Source organism: Triticum dicoccoides, chromosome 4A (genome assembly GCF_002162155.2).
Source record: "Triticum dicoccoides isolate Atlit2015 ecotype Zavitan chromosome 4A, WEW_v2.0, whole genome shotgun sequence".
In the NCBI taxonomy this organism is placed as follows: domain Eukaryota; kingdom Viridiplantae; phylum Streptophyta; class Magnoliopsida; order Poales; family Poaceae; genus Triticum; species Triticum dicoccoides.
Window position 1 is genome coordinate 542,567,383 of NC_041386.1, and position 22,451 is coordinate 542,589,833.

Sequence of the window (22,451 nt, forward strand, 5' to 3'; positions counted from 1 at the left end):
ATGTACACGAGCCCTGGCCGTACGTATGCGCGAGTAGGCGTTTGAGACCCCGCCCGTATGTACACATACGTGGCCGTATTTTCTTTCTTGCACCCTGGCCGTTGTACGTACGTGTACATGCTACGTGCGCGCCTCTACTACGACACGTACGCGCCTCTTCTACGACACGTGCGCGCCTCTACATCCAGCAGTATATATGTACATACACGTTCACGACCAGAATGACAACGCTACGTACGCTTCGACCAGGTGGGTCCCGACTGTCAGGCAGTTCCTTGCCTGCAAAGATGTAGCTGGTGGTCCCAGCAGCCAGCGGGGCGAATCATTTTTTTGCCCGTAATATGGACGCACTTCCTTGCGTGCGAAGATGTAGCTAGTGGGTCCCAGCAGTCAGGGGCAAACATTTTTTTCATGAAATACGGTGGCCCGTTCGGTGGGTCCCCGCTGTCAGGTGGAGGAATAATTATTTTGCACGTAATAAGGAGGCACTCCCTTGCTGCGACCGTGGACCCAGCTGTCAGCCTCTCCACGTACATACCACGTCCGATGGAAGCCGTTCCTTGACCACGTTGACCACGCCATGCCGAGAGCACCAGGGAGGTGGACGACGGCGAGGCCTAGGAAGGGGACGACACGGAGCCGGGGAAGACGCGACAGTGGATGCCCACACATAGAGGAGTACGAGCGTTCACTGGTTCGCTGCGATCTGAGGCTGCCGTCGCCGCAGAATAACAGGGGGTGTGGGTGAGTAGAGGGATGGCCTAGCCAGCGATGGGAGTAGTAGGGGGCGGTGAGGCCTCCGCCGCATCGCAGCCGGCCACGGGAGGCATGAGCACGAGGCACGACCGGCGCTGGTTTGGGCGGCTGGAGCAAGAAGACCAGAGGTTGAAGAAGCACTACGGCCGTTGGATGGACATCATATGGTCACTGGAGCTAGAATCGTGCATATTGACTAAGTTGACAAAGCCCTCCGTCCCCGTCAACTTAGTAGGCCCACAAGTCAGCCTGCCACTATACTGGGTTCCCGCTAACAGGGGGAGCATTCATTTTTTGTGCGTAATAAGGAGGCACTTCCTTGCGTGCGAAGATATAGCTGGTGGGTCCGAGCTGTCAGCGGCGGTAATGTTTTTTTCGCGAAATATAGAGGCCCTTTCGGTGGGTCCCTGATGTCAGGTCGAGGAATCATTATTTTGCGCGTAATAAGGAGGCATTTCCTTGCGTGCGGCCGTGGACCCATCTGTCGGCCTCTCCATGTACAGTCCACTTCAGATGCATGTCGGTCGTTGACCATGTTGACCAGGCCGCGCCGAGAGCACCAGGGCGGTGGATGATAGTGAGGCCTAGGAAGGGAACGACACGGAGGCAGGGAAGACTCGACAGTTGTTTCCCACGTAGAGGGGAGTATGACTGTATGAGGGTTTACTGGTTCGTCTGTCGTCGCCGGAGAATAACAGCAGGTGTGGGTGAGTAGAGGGATGGCTAGGCCAGCGATGGGAGTACGGTGAGGCGGTGAGGCCTGCGCGGCAGCACAACCGGCCACGGGGAGGAGGGAGCAGGCAGTCCCGCCGGCGCTTGTTTGAGCGGCTGGAGCAGGAAGAGCAGAGATTGAAGAAGCACGACAGCTGTTCGATGGACATCCAACAGTCACTGCTTGTGCGTCAACCTTTTTTTAGGAAAGCCTCAAATCTGTGGAAAACAGCATACAACCCATCTGCCATTATTTCTAATAATTTACAGCCCATTTGCTAATTCTTAAGGGTTTTTTGGAGCCCATATTCTTTTTGTTAGCATTACAACCCACATTGTGGCCACGGTTAAAAAATTATACGAAATTTTGCATATTTCGGTGCGGTCCGAACTGTTTTTAATCCTGAAATTTCGACTCACATTCAAACTGATTTTAAAAATAAATGTATATCAATATAAAATCCAACAAATTCTCCATAAAAATTAATTTAATTTAAGATCTTGAAATGAAAAAAAGATATTTGAAACTAATTGCCGGTTTGATGTGTTTTAAAAATGTACAACCCATTTCTCATTACTGATAGGCTATTTTCTCGGCCAGCCGAATGAAGCTCTCCTCGTCTTGAAAGATTTGCAGCCCAACAGGCCTGACAAAGCGACTTACTTGGCAAATCACAAAAGAACTGGGCTGTGGCCGTGGACCCGGCTGTCAGCCTCTCCACGTATAGTACTCTTCCGATGGAAGTCGGTCGTTGGCCACATTGACCACGCCGCGCCAAGAGCACCAAGGCGGTGGACGACGGCGAGGCCTAGGTAGGGGACGACGCGGAGCCGGGGAAGACACGGCAGTGGATGCCCACGTGGAAAGGAGTACGAGGGTTCACTGGTTCGACTGTGGCGTGAGGCTGCCGTCGCCGCAGAATAACAGGGGGTGTGGGTGAGTAGAGGGATACCCTGGGCCAGTGGTGGGAGTAGTAGGGGGCGGTGAGGCCTCCGCGGCATCACAGTCGGCCACGAGAGGCAGGAGCACGCGGCACGACCGGCGCTGCTTTGGGCGGCTGGAGCAAGAAGATGAGAGATTGAAGAAGAATGCCAGCCGTTTGATGTAAATCCAACGCCTTCTTAGGCTTCGACCTACTGGCCCACATGTCAGCCAGTCCATTTGTTTTGTTAGTCCATTTGGTGGGCTGGGTGAAACAATGATGGAGCATCTATGCAGCCCATTTAAATCCCATTTGCATTTTCCCCGAAGTCCGCAGACTTGCTGGGCTGGGTGAAAATATCATGTTGGGCTAGACGGAGAAATGTTATAAAAACATAAACACATGATTGCACGTCAGTAAAATCTTTGCAAGCTTATGTACACAATCACTAGGAGTTAACTTGCCAAGTTATATAAAAACAATTATTATTATTATTTTGTAAGAACTTTCAACTTACGAAATAAAATATCATTTTAATTTGATGAGTTAATAGTACGTGGGGTATTATTATTTTTAGGCTAGACGTGGGACAGTTGATTTGGTTCTAGGGGAAAGTACTAGGAGAAAACTCAGTTTACATCAAAAAAGAAAGTGGGAGAAAATTCAGAGACCTGCTCGGTCCACCTGAGGAGGAGAATATGTTGGGAGGAAGGAGATTCAAAGCACGGCAGCCGAGTGAACTAGTTTTTTTTACGGACAAGTGAACTAGTTTACATACATAAGCAAATAGCCACTAAAAAAAGCAATCGGGTTAATGGGTTCTTAAAAGAAATATTTCGGACAAAACAGATAATTACGACACATAGGCTAATGCATGAAACACTCAGATGATAAAGGTGCTTATAAACAGATAAATTACAACATCTAGACCTTCCTGGCACGCTTGATCATGACGCTGCGGCTGTCCGTGTACTCGTCGGTTACGGGAAGCAGACACGCCTTCTTGTCCAAGATCTGCTTGTACATGTCGTAGCATGCGTATGCGTCCTTGGCCGCGTAGGTTATGTAGGCTAGATTCAGAGGTACCTCCCATGTGTTCAGGTCGTCTTCTTTCATGTTGGCGTATTAGGGGTCGATGATGGTCTCAGCGAGGTCAACCACGGAGTCCTTCTCCTGCCCGTTGCTAATGATCTTGTATTGCTTCTGGATGTCGACAAGCTTGTTGCACCAGATGGCTGAATCGTCGCGTTCTTCCTTCTCCCCACCGTAGCAAAGGTGCAGTCGGCGCTGCCGATGAAACGGGCGAATGCTCCAGAACCTGGTGCAGCCATAGGACTGAGGCGAGGCAGAGCTTCACCGAGTCTGTATCGCTGGTGTACATCACATTCAACTTGGTGCAGCCATAGGACTGAACGACGAACTCAAAGGGGAACTCCTTGCTGAAGTCCATATCCAGCAGGCTCACCCCTCGGATCGCCATTGGAGTCTCTTCAACTGAACGAGTGTGTAGGCGGCGACAAAAGTTCGTTTTTCAGCTCTTGGGGAACTGGATTCAAAAGTAAGCTGAGTGTGTACAGGCGACAACAGTTACTACCCCTCCCTCGTCCGCTGCACGCCCGATAGAAGATGCACACTCGGCCACACGTCGGTTCACGAGCGGGTCTGTATTGGTACTGTAATAACAGGAGTTAGTGGTCACTTTACTTAAATTTAATTAGCTTTAATAGAAATTTATACTTAAAACAAGCAATGCATTCGCTTGTTCTATCAGTGCCACAGGATCAACATGCACAACAATTAGAATTATTATTCTCAGGACGCACACGATCAGCACATTTGTCGCACTTTCACAAAGATAATACTACCAAGTTTGAACTGTTTGTTTTGGTTGTTGTCCTCTGCATCATCATGCCGTGTTTCCCAGCTTGCAAGATTCAGAACCAATGAATAAGATCCAAATAATAAGTACAACAAAGATGCCTACACATCTCATTGATTCCCAGCTTGCAAGATTCAGAACCAACAAATAAGATCCAAATAATAAGTACAACAAAGATGCCTACACATCTCATTGATTCCCAGCTTGCAAGATTCAGAACCAACAAAAAAGATTCAAATAATAAGTACAACAAAGATGCCTGCACATCTCATTGATTCCAAGCTTGCAAGATTCAGAACCAACCCATTAGAGCCTTTTGATAAAGTGAATATCGGGATTAAATCCATCTTGGCTAGCCATGTCATACAATCGAAGAACTTGGCGAATGCTCTTGACCGTCACAACATCTGTAGTTGAGTATTTCTGTTTGCACAACACAAACAAGGAGACATGAGAGCATGATTTCTCTTTAATAGTGGCCTCCTTGAACTCAACCTCCAGCTCTACTTGGATGAGGTCTGCCTGGAGTTCCATGGTTCTATTCATGCGCCTTTTTCTACAGTTCACCTGAAATGAAGCAAAGATTGCATCATTAAGCTAGCAAGAAGTACTTGCTCTTGTGAGCTGGCAGGTTCTTCTTTAGTAGTTGCACTAAAATTGAGGGACATTAAGGTTGGTTGTCCGGCTCATGTAAGGTGCAACTATAATTTTCTTATCCTTTTGTGCAGTTCCACTAAAATAAAGTGCCATTGTGGTGATAGTGACGGCTCCATCTTGAAAAGGCTAATAAAATGTTGCACGAGATTACCAGCAGAACTTGACAGAGATTTTGGAAACTCCAATCACCATTTTGTGCAGTTCCACCAAAATTGAGAGATGTTGCCCACATGACATTTTAGTTGAACTGCACAAGACAGTCATTCCAAAAAATGTGTTTTGTGCAGTTCACCAAAAGGTCACAATAGCAACAAGGTGAAATGGATATCCCTATCTGCACAAAAAGATAGAAAGTAAACAGTTGCTGGTTAATAAGAATATACGAAACATATACAAAACAAAAAGAAGCATCTTAATTATGTTCATGGCAATCACGCAAGGACAGTAGAAATTTTAAAACGTCAGCAATGCTTCATATTACCAGAAGCATTACGATCAGCAATGAGATTCCTCAAATATGGGATTACTTTAATGGTGGCATTGCTTGTTTACCAGACACAATAAATCAACAGCAGCTAAAGAGTTGGTTTAAGGGCATGGGACCGTGGGGACACCAGGACACTCAGCAGCGTAAAGGAGCATCTTACTTATCATACTGGGGAAAACAGCAGGAGTGCCATTTGTAACACAGTTTAATTGCATCTTATCACTGGAGGCATTAGATTAACAATAACACTGGTTAGACATCTCCCTAAGGTAACAATGTGATCGCTTCATTTTACATGCGCCCTTACATTAACAACAACAAAAGGTTGGTATAAGGACATGCGACAGTGGACACATCAGAACAATGTACCTACAAGGAGGCATAAAGCGGTGATGCCGAGTTTGTTCATGCTACGTGAGGGCAGCAAACCTAATCCTGGAGACCTTGTACTATGTGAGGGCAGCAAATCTAATCCTGGAGACCTTTTACTATGTGAGGGCAGGAAATCTAATCCCGGAGACCTTTTACTATGTGAGGACAGCAAATCTAATCCTGGAGACCTTTTACTATGTGAGGGCAGCAAATCTAATCCTGAGACCTTTTACTATGTGAGGGCAGGAAATCTAATCCTGGAGACCTTTTACTATGTGAGGGCAGCAAATCTAATCCTGGAGACCTTTTACTATGTGATGGCAGCAAATCTAATCCTGGACATACTCTATTGACTTGTCCACCAGCCACCACTTTCTATCCTTCTTTCAACCAATAATAGATCTGTTCCTTATCTAGTTTGTACAGCGTTTTCCCATTATTCCCTTTTCAACCAAGAGACTGGTTGGGTATCTGGTCTCTACTACTTTCACCATATTATTTCCTCTTTGAATCAAGTCCTAGATTCATGCTACAACTTTCCCCCTTTCTTCATTGTTTGAACAAAGCCCTAGATTCGAATGCATGAAGTAGCTTTACCTCTAATATTACTAAAAATTTAGGTGGCTTTGGAAGAGCTGATGGGAGTAGAAAAAGATGCACATGCAGACACGTGGGGAGCTGGGGAAGTAGAGCAAGGCCGCTTTCGAAGAACTTATACATGAGGGTCACCGGGATGTCGGCGGCGGCAGGTCGGATCTGCGGACAATACGGCAGGGAGGAAGAAGGGTCGGAGGACCTCCCGAGCCGGCGCTGTGTCGGATAGAATGGCACGGGCAGAGGATCGGGCCCCTCCGACAGTAGTGGGTTTCTTCCCTCGGCGGCGATGACCGCGTGAACAATGCCTGCGGTCGCCAGCACCGTTTGGAAACGCTGCGCGATGCGGGGATGATACGTCCATTTTGCATCATGCTTTTATATCAATATTTATTGCATTATGGGCTGTTATTACACATTATGTCACAATACTTATGCCTATTCTCTCTTATTTTACAAGGTTTACATAAAGAGGGAGAATGCCGACAGCTGGGATTCTGGGATGGAAAAGGAGCAAATATTAGACACCTATTCTGCACAGCTCCAAAAGTCCTGAAACTTCACGGAAGATGTTTTCCAAATATATAAAAAATACTCAGCGGAAGAAACTCACCAGGGGGGCCACACCCTGCCCACGAGGGTGGGGGGCGCGCCCTACCCCCCTGGGCGTGCCCCCTACCTCATGGCCCCCCTGGTGGCCCTCCGGTGGCCATCTTCTGCTATATGGAGTCTTTCGATGGGAAAAAAATCATAAGCCATCTTCTCGGACGAAACTCCGCCGCCACGAGGCGGAACCTTGGCGGAACCAATCTAGGGCTCCGGCGGAGCTGTTCTGCCGGGGAAACTTCCCTCCCGGAGGGGGAAATCATCGCCATCGTCATCACCAACGCTCCTCTCATCGTGAGAGGGAAATCTCCATCAACATCTTCATCAGCACCATCTCATCTCAAAACCCTAGTTCATCTCTTGTCTCCAAGTCCGGGATCGGTGCTAGTAGGTTGCTAGTAGTGTTAATTACTCCTTGTAGTTGATGCTAGTTGGTTTAATTGGTGGAAGATCATATGTTCAGATCCTATATGCATATTAATACCCCTTTGATTATGAACATTTTTATGCTTTGTGAGTAGTTACTTTTGTTCGTGAGGACACGGGAGAAGTCTTGCTATTAGTAGTCATGGGAATTTGGTATTCGTTCAATATTTTGATGAGATGTATGTTGTCTATCCTCTAGTGGTGTTATGTGAACATCGACTACATGACACTTCACCATTATTTGGGCCTAGAGGAAGGCATTGGGAAGTAATAAGTAGATGATGGGTTGCTAGAGTGACAGAAGCTTAAACCCTAGTTTATCCATTGCTTCGTAAGGGGCTGATTTGGATCCATATGTTTCATGCTATGGTTAGGTTTACCTTAATACTTTTGTTGTAGTTGCGGATGCTTGCAGTAGAGGTTAATCATAAGTGGGATGCTTGTCCAAGTAAGGGCAGCACCCAAGCACCGGTCCACCCACATACCAAATTATCAAAGTACCGAACGCGAATCATACGAACGTGATGAAACTTAGCTTGACGATATTCCCATGTGTCCTCGGGAGCGCTTTACATCATATAAGAGTTTGTCCAGGCTTGTCCTTTGCTACAAAAGGATTGGGCCACCTTGCTGCACTTTATTTACTTTTGTTACTTGTTGCTTGTTACAAATTATCTTATCACAAAACTATCTGTTACCACTTATTTCAGTACTTGCAGAGAATACCTTGCTGGAAACTGCTTATCATTTCCTTCTGCTCCTCGTTGGGTTCGACACTCTTACTTATCGAAAGGACTATGATAGATCCCCTATACTTGTGGGTCATCAAGACTCTTTTCTGGCACCGTTGCCGGGGAGTGTAGCGACTATGTTACAAACGATTGAAATTGGAATTTCATCAGAAGTTTTATCCTATGCATCTTGTTCATCGTGATCGCAATTATATATATAATTTTTGGCCTCGCGAAGGATTAAGCATCGCTCAAGCTTGGGGGAGGCTTAAATCAATGATATATTCATGCCCCAATCATGAGCTCTCAAGAGAAATGATTATTCAAAAATTTTATGCTCGGCTTTCTGGTAACAATCGCACCATGCTTGATACTTCTTGTGCTGGCTCTTTTATGATGAAGACTATTGAATTCAGATGGGATTTATTGGAAAGAATTAAATGAAACTCTGAAGATTGGGACCTAGACAATGGTAAGGAGTCAGATATGACACCTAGTTTTGATTTTGTTAAATCTTTTATGGATTCCGATATTTTTCGTAAATTTAGCACTAAATATGGACTTGACTCTGAGATAGTAGCTTCTTTGTGTGAATCTTTTGCTACCTATGTTGATCTCCCCAAGGAGAAGTGGTTTAAATATCATCCTCCAATAGAAGTAAAAGTAGGTACACCTATTAAAGTTGAATAAAAGACTATCACATATAATGATCCTGTAGTTCCTACTTCTTATGTTGAGAAACCACCTTTCCCTGTTAGGATAAAGGATTGTGCTAAAGCTTCAACTGTAGTTCGTAAAAGCAATATTAAAACATATACACCTCCTAAGAAAGTTAAAGTTGAACCTAATATTGCTATTGTTAGAGATCTCTTGTCTGATAATATTGATGGGCATGTTATTTATTTCTGTGATGGAACTGCTAGAATTGCTAAACCCTGTGATAAAGATAAACCTAGACCTGTGGTAGGCATGCCTGTTATTTCTATTAAAATAGGAGATCATTGTTATCATGGCTTATGTGATATGTGTGCTAGTGCTAGTGCAATACCTATTAGCCTTTATAGAGAAATTATGCATGATATTGCACTTGTTGAGTTAGAAGAAATTGATGTTACAATTAAACTTGCCAATAGAGATACTATTTCACCGATGGGAATTGTTAGAGATGTTGAAGTCTTGTGTGGGAAAACTAAATATCCTGCTGATTTTCTTGTTCTTGGTTCCCCACAAGATAGCTTTTGTCCCATTATATTTGGTAGACCCTTCTTGAACACTGTTAATGCTACCATAGATTGCAAAAGAGATGTTGTTACTATTGGTTTAGATGATATGACTCATGAATTTATTTTTCTAAATTTAGTAGACAACACCGTGAAGAAGAATTACCTAGTAAAGATGAAATTATTGGTCTTGCTTCTATTGTCGTACCTCCTAGTGATCCTTTAGAACAATATTTGCTAGACCATGAAAATGACATGTTTATGAATGAAAGAAGGGAATTAGATGAAGTATTCTTTAAATAGGAACCTATTCTGAAAAACAATTTACGTGTTTAAATCCTAGGGGATCCTCCTCCACCCAAGGGTGATCCCGTGTTTGAGCTTAAACCATTACCTGACACTCTTAAATATGCTTATCTTGATGAGAAAAAGATACATCCTGTTATTATTAGTGCTAACCTTTGAGAGCATGAGGAAGAGAGATTATTGAAAACTCTGAAGAAGCACCGCGCTGCTATTGGGTATACTCTTGATGATCTTAAGGGCATGAGTCCCACTCTATGTCAAAATAAAATTAATTTGGAAGAAGATGCTAAACCAGTTCATGACCATCAACGTCGGCTGAATCCTAAAATGAAAGAAGTGGTAAGAAAGGAGATACTGAAGCTCCTTGAGGCAGGTATAATTTATCCCGTTGCTGATAGTCAGTGGGTAAGCCCTGTCCATTGTGTCCCTAAGAAGGGAGGTATTACTGTTGTTCCTAATGATAAGGATGAATTGATTCCTCAAAGAATTATTACAGGTTATAGGATGGTAATTGATTTCTGCAAATTAAATAAGGCTACTAAAAAAATATCATTACCACATACCTTTTATCGATCAAATGCTACAAGATTGTCCAAACATACACATTTTTGCTTTCTAGATGGTTATTCTGGTTTCTCTCAAATACCTGTGTCAGCCAAAGATCAATCAAAGACTACTTTTACATGCCCTTTTGGTACTTTTGCTTATAGACGTATGCCTTTTGGTTTATGTAATGCACCTGCTACCTTTCAAAGATGCATGATGGCTATATTCTCTGACTTTTGTGAAAAGATTTGTGAGGTTTTCATGGACGACTTTTCCATCTATGGATCTTCTTTTGATGATTGCTTGAGCAACCTTGATCGAGTTTTGCAGAGATGTGAAGAAACTAATCTTGTCTTGAATTGGGAAAAGTGCCACTTTATGGTTCATGAAGGTATTGTCTTGGGGCATAAAGTTTCTGAAAGAGGTATTGAAGTTGATAAAGCCAAGGTTGATGCTATTGAAAAGGTGCCATGTCCCAAGGACATCAAAGGTATAAGAAGTTTCCTTGGTCATGCCGGTTTTTATAGGAGGTTCATTAAGGACTTCTCAAAAATCTCTCGGCCTCTGACTAATTTATTACAAAAAGATATACCATTTGTCTTTGATGATGATTGTGTAGAAGCATTTGAAATACTTAAGAAAGCATTGATCTCTGTACCTATTGTCCAGCCACATGATTGGAATTTACCCTTTGAAATTATGTGTGATGCTAGTGATTATGCTGTAGGTGCTTTTCTAGGACAAAGAATTGATAAGAAACTAAATGTTATTCAATATGCTAGTAAAACCCTTGACAATGCTCAAAGAAATTATGCTACTGCGGTGGGCATTCTGTTGCTGTGGGTGCCTGTCCGGTGTGATGTCATCTGGACTGTTATCTTCGACGGAGTCAGGTTGTTCGGTTTGATTCTCCGTGTTGCCGTGGTCGGGCGATGGTTCACCCTGCTCTAACGCTGGGTCTATATGATCATTGTTTCTGCCGAGGCGGGATTTGGAGCGGCGCTTACGCCGCCGCTTTGACTGCTTCTCGAGGGAACAACCTTTCGCTGCGTCCTTCCATTCCTCGTCGTCGTTTTCTTTGGGTGTGTCCACCATGTATACGTCATATGATGAAGTGGGCATCCAGTGCCCTGTGGGCAGTGGTTCCTGTTCGTCTCCTGCATCATCGTCCATACCATCGATGTCTTCGAAGTCAAAGTCGAGCATGTCGGTCAAATCATCGACAGTGGCTACTAAGTGGGTGGTGGGTGGGCGGCGAATTTCTTTGTCATCCGCATCCCAATCCTGCCGGACATAGTTCAGCCAGGACTCTCCTAACAAGGAGAGAGACCTTAATGAGTTTAGTATGTCGCCGAAGGGCGAGTGCTGAAAGATATCCTCGGAGGTAAACTCCATGATCGGCGCCCAGTCGGATTCGATAGGCACGGGCGTAGGCGGTTCAGAGTCCGTGGCCGGGGAAGGATCCGGCAGTTTGGCATCACGGCTCTCGTGAAGGGTAAGGTCGATACTCGGCTCGATCGCCGCTGAGGATATAGCCTCTGTGGCGGGGTCTATCCACCCGTCCATGGATGGCGCAACTGGCTCCGAATTGAGGGTTGGAGCGGTTGCCAGTGTGATCTCCTGAACACTGTCCGATGGTAGAGCTAAATCATGCTCATCGTGACCGTGTGGCGCACTAGGCAGGGGCTCGAATCCGTCAAAGATCAAGTCTCCGCGGATATCGGCCGTGTAGTTTAAGCTTCCAAACTTGACCTGGTGGCCAGGGGCGTAACTCTCGATCTGCTCCAGATGGCCAAGCGAGTTGGCCCGCAGTGCGAAGCCGCCGAATACAAAGATTTGTCCGGGGAGAAAAGTCTCACCCTGGACTGCATCGCTATCGATGAGTGAAGGAGCCATCAAGCCTAATGATGATGACACAGAGGAACTCTCAATGAAAGCACCAACGTTGGTGTCAAAACCGTCGGATCTCGGGTAGGGGGTCCCGAACTGTGCGTCTAAGGTGGATGGTAACAGGAGGCATGGGACACGATGTTTTACCCAGGTTCGGGCCCTCTTGATGGAGGTAAAACCCTACGTCCTGCTTGATTATTCTTGATAATATGAGTAGTACAAGAGTAGATCTACCACGAGATCAGAGAGACTAAACCCTAGAAGCTAGCCTATGGTATGATTGTATGTTGTCCTACAGACTAAAACCCTCTGGTTTATATAGACACCGGAGGAGGCTAGGGTTACACAAGGTCGGTTACAAAGGAGGAGATATACATATCCGTATTGCCTAGCTTGCCTTCCACGCCAAGTAGAGTCCCATCCGGACACGGGACAAACTCTTCAATCTTGTATCTTCATAGTCCAACAGTCCGGCCAAAGGATATAATCTGGCTGTCCGGATACCCCCTAATCCAGGACTCCCTCAGTAGCCCCTGAACCAGGCTTCAATGAAGATGAGTCCGGCGTGCAGTGGTGTATTCGACATTGCAAGGCGGGTTCCTCCTCCGAATACACCACAGAAGAGTTTGAATACAAGGATAGTGCCCGACCCTACAAAATAAGTTCCACATACCACTGTAGAGAGAATAATATTTCCACAAATCTAATCTACTGTCACGTTTTGGCAGCATGACATCATGCCATGGCCCAGTAATTATCTAAACCGTTTTTCTTTAACCAGCCCCGCACATAATGCGAGGCGGTTTCTTGACACGTCTTGTCAAAGCAGAGATCGTGTTCCCCTTATTACGAGATTCTCATCAATACAGACGTGGGTAACCCAACCGTGCCTGTTGGTATGACTCCTAGATTTTAGGTAAGTCTATAACGGCCACGAGGAGGACACCTGATATTCATCCCCTTTGTAAAGGGACAAGGCTTTTTCTTTTTTTCCTCCCGCGCTCAATCGAATCCTTCCCCCGCCTCGAGTTCTAACACCCAAAGCCCAGGTCAGGTGCCTCAGACCTTCAATCATGTCCAAATCCAGCCTTCAAGGCCGGTGGATGCCTTCCTCCATCACGGAGGAGGACATCAAGAAGTTGAGGGAGGCCAGATATCTGACCACCGAAATTTCGCATAGGCTGCCTGCCCGAGGGCAGGTCGTCCCTACTCCCTAACCCAATGAGAGCATTGTGTTCGTCTCCAACTTCCTCCGAGGACTAGGCCTCGCTCTGGATCCCTTCATTAGGGGTCTTATGTTCTATTATAGGCTGGATTTTCACGATCTAGCCCCGGATTCCCTTCTTCACATCTCATCATTTATTGTCGTTTGTGAGGCCTTCCTCCGCATTACCCCTCACTTCGGTCTGTGGCTGAAGACCTTCGATGTGAAGCCGAAGATGGTCGAGGGGCAGTACGCAGCGTGCGGAGGTGCTCTAATAAGAAAAATTGCTAACGCTCCATGGCCAAAGGGTTCCTTTCCAGAGGTGTCCGGATTGTGGCAACAGGAGTGGTTTTACGTCACAGCTCCCCGAAGTGCCAAGTGGGTAGCTGCCCCACCTTTCGCTCGGGCCCTCCACCACAACTGATGTCATGGATCAGCAGGGGGCTGAGCTGGGGTCCAACCAAGGACGTGCCAATACTGCAGAGCCGTATCTGAGATCTCTTCGAGGGAGATTTCAATCTGGTTATGGTAATGCAAGTTATGCTGGTTCATCGGGTCCAGCCTTGCAAACGCCAGCCCCTCCGCATGTGGGAATTCAACCCTGAAGGACCATGTACTATTCAGAATTTCCTCGGCATGACGCACGAGGAGATGTACAAATCGTTCTTCGGACCCCAAATAGAGCGTCCGGACACTACTGAGGACGTGGGCCTGAGCAGCAACCGCACCGCTGCCCAAGTAAGTAATCTCATGGCCGAACACACTGTCCTTTTATTTATCATGACATCATTCTGAAGACTCGCTCTTTGACCAGGACTGGATAACAAAGGCGAAGATGATCCGGTGTTCGCCCCCCTTCCTGAAGGCTTGGACAATCCGGTGCTGGAAAAGATGCTCGAGACATCACCTTGTCTAGTGCCCTCAAAGGAGGATGAAGGGGGGGAATAAAGAGGGTGAAAGCGGGCCCCCATCGCTACCTATTCAAACCGAGGGAATGAGCACCTCCGCGAGGGAGGATAACCAATGGGAAGAATCTGTCATTCTCTCTTCCCGGGGAAGGAAGAGGACTACCTTTGAAGATCCGGAAACCAAGGTTTCCAAACGGGAGAAGAAATCTCCGCCAAAGGGTCCTGCCTCAGAGGGTGTTCTTGCCACACAATGTCCGCACGGGGATCAGCCCTCTAACGAGCTGTAAGTAATCAAGAAGTACTTAATAGTGAAGATATCCTACCTTACTTCTGAGGAAAATAACCGAAGCATTTATCTTGCAGTTCGGATCTTAGCCCTTCTCAGTAGAGCTCATCTTCAGGGGATCTTCTTCCAGAGATGATGGAGAGCGAAACGCCTCCCCCTGCCACACCGCCTCACGAGGCGCGCGACCCCGAGGTGTCGTCGCGGAGGGTTTCTCCTGATCCGGCAAGGCCAGAAGGTAATCCTATGGTCACCCGAAGTCCCCAGTATCCGGCTCTTGAAGAGAGCAATCAAAAGAGTCCGACACCATATGGTATGCGGGCGGACGTACTGAGGGATCTTCTAGAGTGAGCGACTATCTCAGAAGAGCACCGTATGTTGATCGGTACGGTGATTGAAAGGATTTCGTTCGCCAAAAGCGGGTTGCATGACGCCTTTATGAGCCTACTGACGGGTTTTGTGGTACGTGAAATGATGTACATTTTTGACAGTACCGCACATTTTTAGGTGTGCCCTTGTAGATAGTAGCCCCCGAGACTCTGGTTGTCGTCGAAAACAGCGGCAAACAGGGGATCATAGTCCCAGGTAATAACCAGACCACCTTTATGTGCAGGTGGTTGAAGCTCCGGTGGCTAGCCGGACTGATGGGTTTGCCGAACTAAAGCGGCAACTGGACGCGGCAGATGCCGACATCGTGCTTGTTAACAAGCGGCTTGATGAGGCACAGGGTAGGTGATTTTTATGGTGAATGTCACATAGTAAGAGCAGCATGATGCCAGTATCTTTAATATGTTGTGACTGCAGATGGAGCTGCCACCATGGGGACCCTTCGGGTGGAGCTTGCCCGAGCCAAGGAGCAAGCAAGGAGTAGTAATGCAGCCGCTTTAAAGGCAGCCGAAGAGTTAAGGGCCGAACGGCCGCACATTGCGGGAGCAAAGAAAAAAGGCCAAGATGGCCGTGGAGTTAAAAGATGCTGCTGACCATTACCGGCTTCTTGAAGAAGAAAACCGGGTGAAGGCAACGGACCTGGAGAAGGCCCAGGTGGCTGCCAAGGAGGCCCGCTCCAAAATTAGAGCGATGAAGGAGGAGCTGAATCAAGCTGCGGATATCGTTTCTAGGAAGCCCTTCTTGTTGCGGACTAAGTTCGGAGATCCAAAATATGCTTCTCTGGACCGGCTATGAAGTTCCGCGGATGAGTACATGGATTTGGCTGCGAGTGCTGCGGATGCGACCGAGTACTTTAAGGATCAGAAAGGTCCTGAAGTGGAGAAGCTGTTCTGGTCACAGTTTCACGCTCCAGTCCGTCCGCTGTTGCTGAATGAGTGATTGACCGGTTGGGCTGAGCTCCATAGATTATCCGGACTGGCCATGAGGTCCGTTGTGGATCATTTGTTGCAGGAGGGCCAAGGCCGAATAGCTATTTTAGCTTAGTGCAACAATTCCTTGGTGTTGTGCCACACATCGATGCTGTAAAGAGGTAGGCGTGCATAGAGGGCTCGCGGATGGCCCTTGCCCGTGTCAAAACATACTGGGCGGAGATGGATGCCACCACTATTGCAGCACAGGGTTCGGCCATAGGTCGAGTGGCTGCCGAGCACTACTTTTAAGAAGTTCTTCAAGGCGCTTGTTCAATAGAGGCTCAGTGCTCGAAGAATATTATGTTTGAGTGACATGTATTCCCATTGTAAAAACAATGTTTTATTGAATTATCAAGGCTGTATTTATACTTTTGCCCAAAAGTGCTATGATGCCTCTTGTGCGGCCGTTTTTGTATATATGTATATAACCTGAAAGATTGCACTCGTCGGCTTTAGCCCCCACGCATATAATGCGGGGGTGTTCGCAGAAGATGCATGTTCACACTTGATCCAACGTCTTGGTCCATTAAGGAGGTGATAGCGCAGCGAACTAGGCAACCGGACTATAATGCTTTAACACTTTCACTTAGATAGAGGAGTTTGACAGTGGGGCTACTATATAGCCCCTGGTGGCTCTGCACTCATCCGAATTCAGGGTGCATACATGCCTGGTCGGGAAACGGCCCTTTGTTGAAGCGGAGGAATCCCGAAGATTCCGCTAGGTCATCGAGTGGTTGACCAGTCTCACGCTATATCATGACAGTCAGTTTTCGGCTTTCTCTACTGAGGTGTTCATCCGGATGAACCAGGGCACAATCGCAGTAGTCTCCTGGTGCCGCCTTAGCCGATAGAGCGGAACGTAAGGCAGGAAAACACAGGAGCCGGGCAAACCCAACATTTGACCAAAGACATGATTCGGAGCTGATGCATATAAGGCCAAACTCGCGACGCCGAACACTCCCTAAGGTATTCGGGCTTAAGTAGTGCCCTTTGTAATAAGCCCCTGGTGTCTAGGTACGTGCAATATTCTGACGTGGCCACATGCCAATACGTCAGCATCCTTCTCAATTGTACTGAGAATTCGGGGGATGTGTATCAACAAGAGACAGTAAAAAAGGTTTACGTAGGGTCTTAATCTAAAAAGAATCCTTGGAACGGGTCCCTGCTGCACGTCTGCGCTTGTGTCTCTGTTGTGCCGTATCCTGGATGGGTGTAGCACGATGGTCATCTATAAAAGAGAGGAACTTAGTTGAAAAGTTGTCATGCAAAAAGGTAGGTTATACTAAAGAAACTATGTACAGCTCAAGATGAGTAAAGTTGAGCCTAATTGCCACTTGTTTGCGCGCGTTGAGCCCCTTGTATTGTAATAGGGGTATAGCCATCAAACCTGTATCAATTACATATAGCTGTGCCGGACTCGTCTAACTGCGTCCGTGGTCTTAACGACCTGTCAGATGCTTTAGTTGGTGAGGCCGTTTAGTGTGCAGCTGCCATGGCAGCTGACGGTGTCCTGGACTAGGGGGTACTCACCACGTCGTCTCCCGATCTATTAGATTGGGCCGAGGACCCCCGTGGACGTATACTCATGGGCCAGTTCGGACGACTACCACATACAAGGAAGATTCCACAAGACTTGGCGATCAAGACAAGGACTTCTCCCCACCGGCGTATTCGGCTAGGACTCTTGTTATCCTAGGCCTCTGGTGTATTATATAAACCGAGGCCAGGCTAGTCGATAGATATACAATATATACAATATATACGACAATCATACCATAGGCTAGCTTCTAGGGTTTAGCCCCCTTGATCTCATGGTATATCTACTTTTGTACTACCCATATCATCAATATTAATCAAGCAGGAGTAGGGTATTACCTCCATCGAGAAGGCCCGAACCTGGGTAAAACAAAGTGTTCCCTGCCTCCTGTTACCATCCGGCCTAGACGCACAGTTCGGGACCCCCTACCCGAGATCCACTGGTTTTGACACCGACATTGGTGCTTTCATTGAGAGTTTCGCTGTGTGATCGACAAAAGGATCGATGGCTCGCCTGCAGATCAACTGCGACTTCGGCATCTTCGTCACCAGCTCGACTGGTCACCTTGGTTCGACCAAGAATTGCGCCCCGTGTTCGGATCACCATGTCCGGACGAGGGCCTTCATCAAACATCAACTCTGATCTCTATCAAGATCACGGAGGAATCATCTATGGAGCTCGGGGGCTCAACGTCAACATTGCCCTCAAGCGACCGTGCTGTTTTTCTGGACAGCAAAATCGTATGTGCCACCACCACCTCCTCGAGTATCGCTTTGATGATCGCTTTGGTGGAATTGTGCGGAATTGAGTCTACAACAACCCTGGAAAATTTCATCAAGTTCCGATGGAGGGATCTCTGGCAATCCACGATATACCGGAGCCCTGTCAAATCTGGACGAGAATTTGGATGAGTTTAGGGCGTGGTGTCCAGCTTCTAGATCGGACGTCCTTTGGAAGGTCCAACCGTTGATCGGCTGTGGAATTCCTATATCTACCACCTCTCAAAATTTCGGCTCGATCCGACCGTCCAAACTCCGGGAACCTTCCGATTAGTGCATCACTTTTTGGATCTGTTTTCTGCGCGAAAACGAATCCGACCCGAGTTCATCTTTTTTATGAACGGGATTCCGGACATCCCTTTTGAAGGAAGTTTTGTATGGGGTATTGTGTTTTGTTTCCGAACACATCCCACTAACTTTAAGATCTTTTGAACATGATCTTCAACATCATTCTGGTGTCAAACTAGTCCGGCAATATTGCTCCACGGCTGTCGACCTGCGCTAGACATGTCGTCACTTTGTTGAGCCGAGCTCAACTTCTTCGGATCATCATCTCGGCACTTTGTTGAGCCGACCCCCTTTGAGCCACGTTGCAGGCCGCAGGCAGGCAAGTCTGGGGACCCCCGTTCCAAGAACGCCGACAGTAGCCCCCGGGCCCAAGGCGCGCCCGGACTTGGCCGTGCAGGGAGGCGAAAGGGCAAGAGCGAAGTGCATTGGGCCCTAACAGCCTGCGGCCTTGGGCGCCGTGTGGCGGTTGACTGGACGTGGGCATCTCCACTTCCTCACGGTGCCTCGGCAACTGCACGGATTGGACAAGTCCCTGCATGCAAAGCGGGTCATGATTACCTGCGATCATGGGGGCCGGCGGTTGGCCCTCGCCGGTTATAAGTACGGATCGGCGCGCGCCCTTCCAGTTCATCCCCCCTTGCTTCTCCTTCTTCTTCATGGCCCCGTCGAGGAGGTTCTCGGCCGCAGAGAAGGGGAAGGCTCGCTAGGTTGAGCCTGCCTCTCCCCCGCCCAAGCGCGGCCGAGGGCGCCCTCGCAAACATCCTGTGGCCACCACGGCAGCTCCCCGCGGCCGTGGAGACGATTTCCAGCACGGTGACGGGCGGACTGCTGCAGCCGGGGGCGCGCTTTGGACGCGCGTTCCCCTAGGTCGCGCTTTCGCGCTGCAGAGGTGCTGCCAGAGTTCGTTGTGTGGTCGGCGGAGCCGACTAGCACCCGGCTTCAACTTCCTCGCTTCCTCCTCGGCGAGCTCCCGGCCGGCGCCCCGCGCGGCCTCTGGCTTCAGGCAGACGGGTGCTGCAGCCGGGCCTCATGGGCTTCACTGGAGGTCTCCGCAGCCGGGAGCCTAGCCTTGACCCGCGGTTGGCAGACGTTTGCCCACGCGCGTGGCCTGAGCCGTTGGTGCACCCTGCACTTCAGGTTTGACGGCGATGCCACCCTCTACGTGAGGGTGTTTGGGGAAGATGGTTGCCGCGCAGGGTGCTGCCCTGAGGACGACGACCGCGGCCGGGAATGTAACACCCTCGATGCGACTATATCTCCCACGTGTCGAGGCACGACTTAGAGGCATAATCGCATTGAAGGCATATGTCGCAAGTTAGGCAATCTTCACAACATCCCATGTAATATGAATAATAGAGGGGAGATAACATAGTTGGCTTACACTCGCCACGCCAATCAAGTACATAAATAACATTACATCATCCAAACACTCATGGCCCGACTACGGCGCCAAAATAAAAGAGAACCCAACATGCGACAACGGTCCCGTTCACCCCCAACTGGGCACCACTACTGATCATCGGGAAAGGAAACATAGTAACATTGAGAGTCTTCGTCGTACTCCCACTTGAGCTCAAACGCGTCTCCTGGAGCGGAATCATGAGGCCCTGCATCTGGTGTAATAGTAATCTGTGAGCCACAGGGACTCAGCAATCTCGCACCCTCGCGATCAAGACTATTTAAGCTTATAGGTAAGGCAAGGTAAATATATGTGGAGCTGCAGCAAGCGACTAGCAAATATGGTGGCTATCCTGTTCGCAAAAGAGAGCGAGAAGAGGAGGAAAAGCGCGAGCGAGAAAACTAGAGAACAACCTGCGCAAACATTACTCCAACACCGTGTCCACTTCCCGGACTCCGCCGAGAAGAGGCCATCACGGTAACACACTCAGTTGATTCATTTTAATTAAGTTAAGGTTCAAGTTATCTACAACCGGACATTAACAAATTCCCATCTGCCCATAACCGCGGGCACGGCTTTCTAAAGTTCAAATCCCTGTAGGGGAGTCCCAACTTAGCCCATGACAAGCTCTCACGGTCAACGAAGGAATAGACCTCCTCCCAAAGTTACGGGGCTAAGAACAGGGGCACTTGGATCTGAGAAATCTGGGACTTAGACGAAATTTCAACCTCTCTCAGATCTAGGGTGTCACGGAACCCGAGGCGGTGGCGGATCACTGTTCACGGCGGGGACGAGGACAGCGGCCGGCGAGGGCGAGGTCGCCGGTGGCCGGGGCCGGCTGCGCAGGGGCCAGCGGTGGCCGAAGCTGGGGCCGGCCGGAGCTAGCTTGGCGGCAAGCGGCTCCGGGTGGCGAGGAAGAGGCGGCGGGGTCGGCAGGGTCCGGCCGGCGTCGCGGTGGCGCGCGGCGGCTCCGGTCACCGGGCGGAAGGAGGCGGCGGCGGCGGAGCGAACGAGGCGGTGGGAGCCGAGCGCGGTGTGGCGGCGGCGGCTTTGGGCCGCGGGGGCCCTCCCTGGGCCTCCCGGGCCGCGCAGTGGGAGGCGGCAGCGAGGCCACGTGGAAGCCCCTCAGTGGCTGCGGGCGGCGGCGGCGTTCGTCCGGCGAGAAACGGACATGTCCGGCGCGCGAGGTGGATTTTAGGGTTTCGGAGAGGGAGATCCGGATTTCGGGGAAGGGGTCTTTAAATAGGCATAGAGGGAGCTAGGAGAGTCCAAATGAGGTGCGGTTTTTGGCCACGCGATCGTGATCGAACGCTCTAGATGATGGAGCAGGTTTAGGTGGGTTTTGGGCCAAATTGGAGAGGTGTTGGGCTGCAACACACACGAGGCCTTTTCTGTCCCTCGGTTAACCCTTGGAGTATCAAACAAAGTCCAAATGGTACGAAACTTGACAGGCGGTCTACCGGTAGTAAACCAAGGCCACTTGGCAAGTCTCGGTCCAACCCGGAAATGTTTAATCCCCACACACGAAAGAAAGCTAGAAATGACCACCGAAGGAGAACGAAGCGCCGGAATGCAAAACGGACAACGGGGAAAATGCTCGAATGCATGAGATGAACACGTATGCAAATGCAATGCACATGATGACATGATATGAGATGCATGAAAACGACAACAACACATGGAGACAAAAACCCGAACCCGAGGAAATAAATATAACTTAACGCCGGAAACGACAAGAGTTGGAGTACAAAGAGGGAAAGTTACATCCGGGGTGTTACAGGGAACCCAGCCCCGGCGATGATGGAGAGGACAGCGCTCGCGTGATTGGCGGCGCTCAGGGCTCCCCAAGCTCCACTGGTTCTTCTTCAGGCAGCAACTCTTCTAGCGGTGGCCACGGTCAGCCTCCATGCCGTCGTACCTGCTTGGGAGGTGGTAGCGTGTCTGCCCGCCGTCGCGCTTCGGTGAAGCGCGAGAGGGAGTCTGCCTGAGCCCCGGAGGTAGCTCGAGTCTTCCCTGCAGGCCAGTGTGAGGCGAGCTACGCCTAATTTGTTCTTTCTTTTCCTTTTTCCTGTGTAAAAAGACAGTAACATGGAGCCCCGCGGGGCGTGTTTGGGTTATTGCTGTTAATCATCATTTTGCTTCCGTTATCGTGCCTTCCGGCAACGTGCCCGCGCGTGGATAGTTCCCGGCCCCAGCCGTGGGGGGGCGACCGACCCAGGGCCTGAGGCCGGCGCTCCTGAGACTCCAGGGTGTGTACAGCCCCAACTCATTATTACGTGAGAGTTTCACGGGGGGCGAGCTTCACAGGCGTTGGCCTTCTTCACAGGCTCCGGGCCTTTCTTGGGGGAAGCAGGCTTCACGGGCATTTGCCCTCTTCACAGGCTCTGGGCCCTTTCCAAAACGCGACAGCTTCACAGGCATTCGCCTTCTTCACAGGCTCTGGGGCTTTTCCAAAACGCAATAGCTTCACAGGCATTCGCCTTCTTCACAGGCTCTGGGCCTTTTCCAAAACGCGACAGCTTCACAGGCATTCGCCTTCTTCACAGGGTCTGGGCCTTTTCCAAAACGCGACAGCTTCACAGGCATTCGCC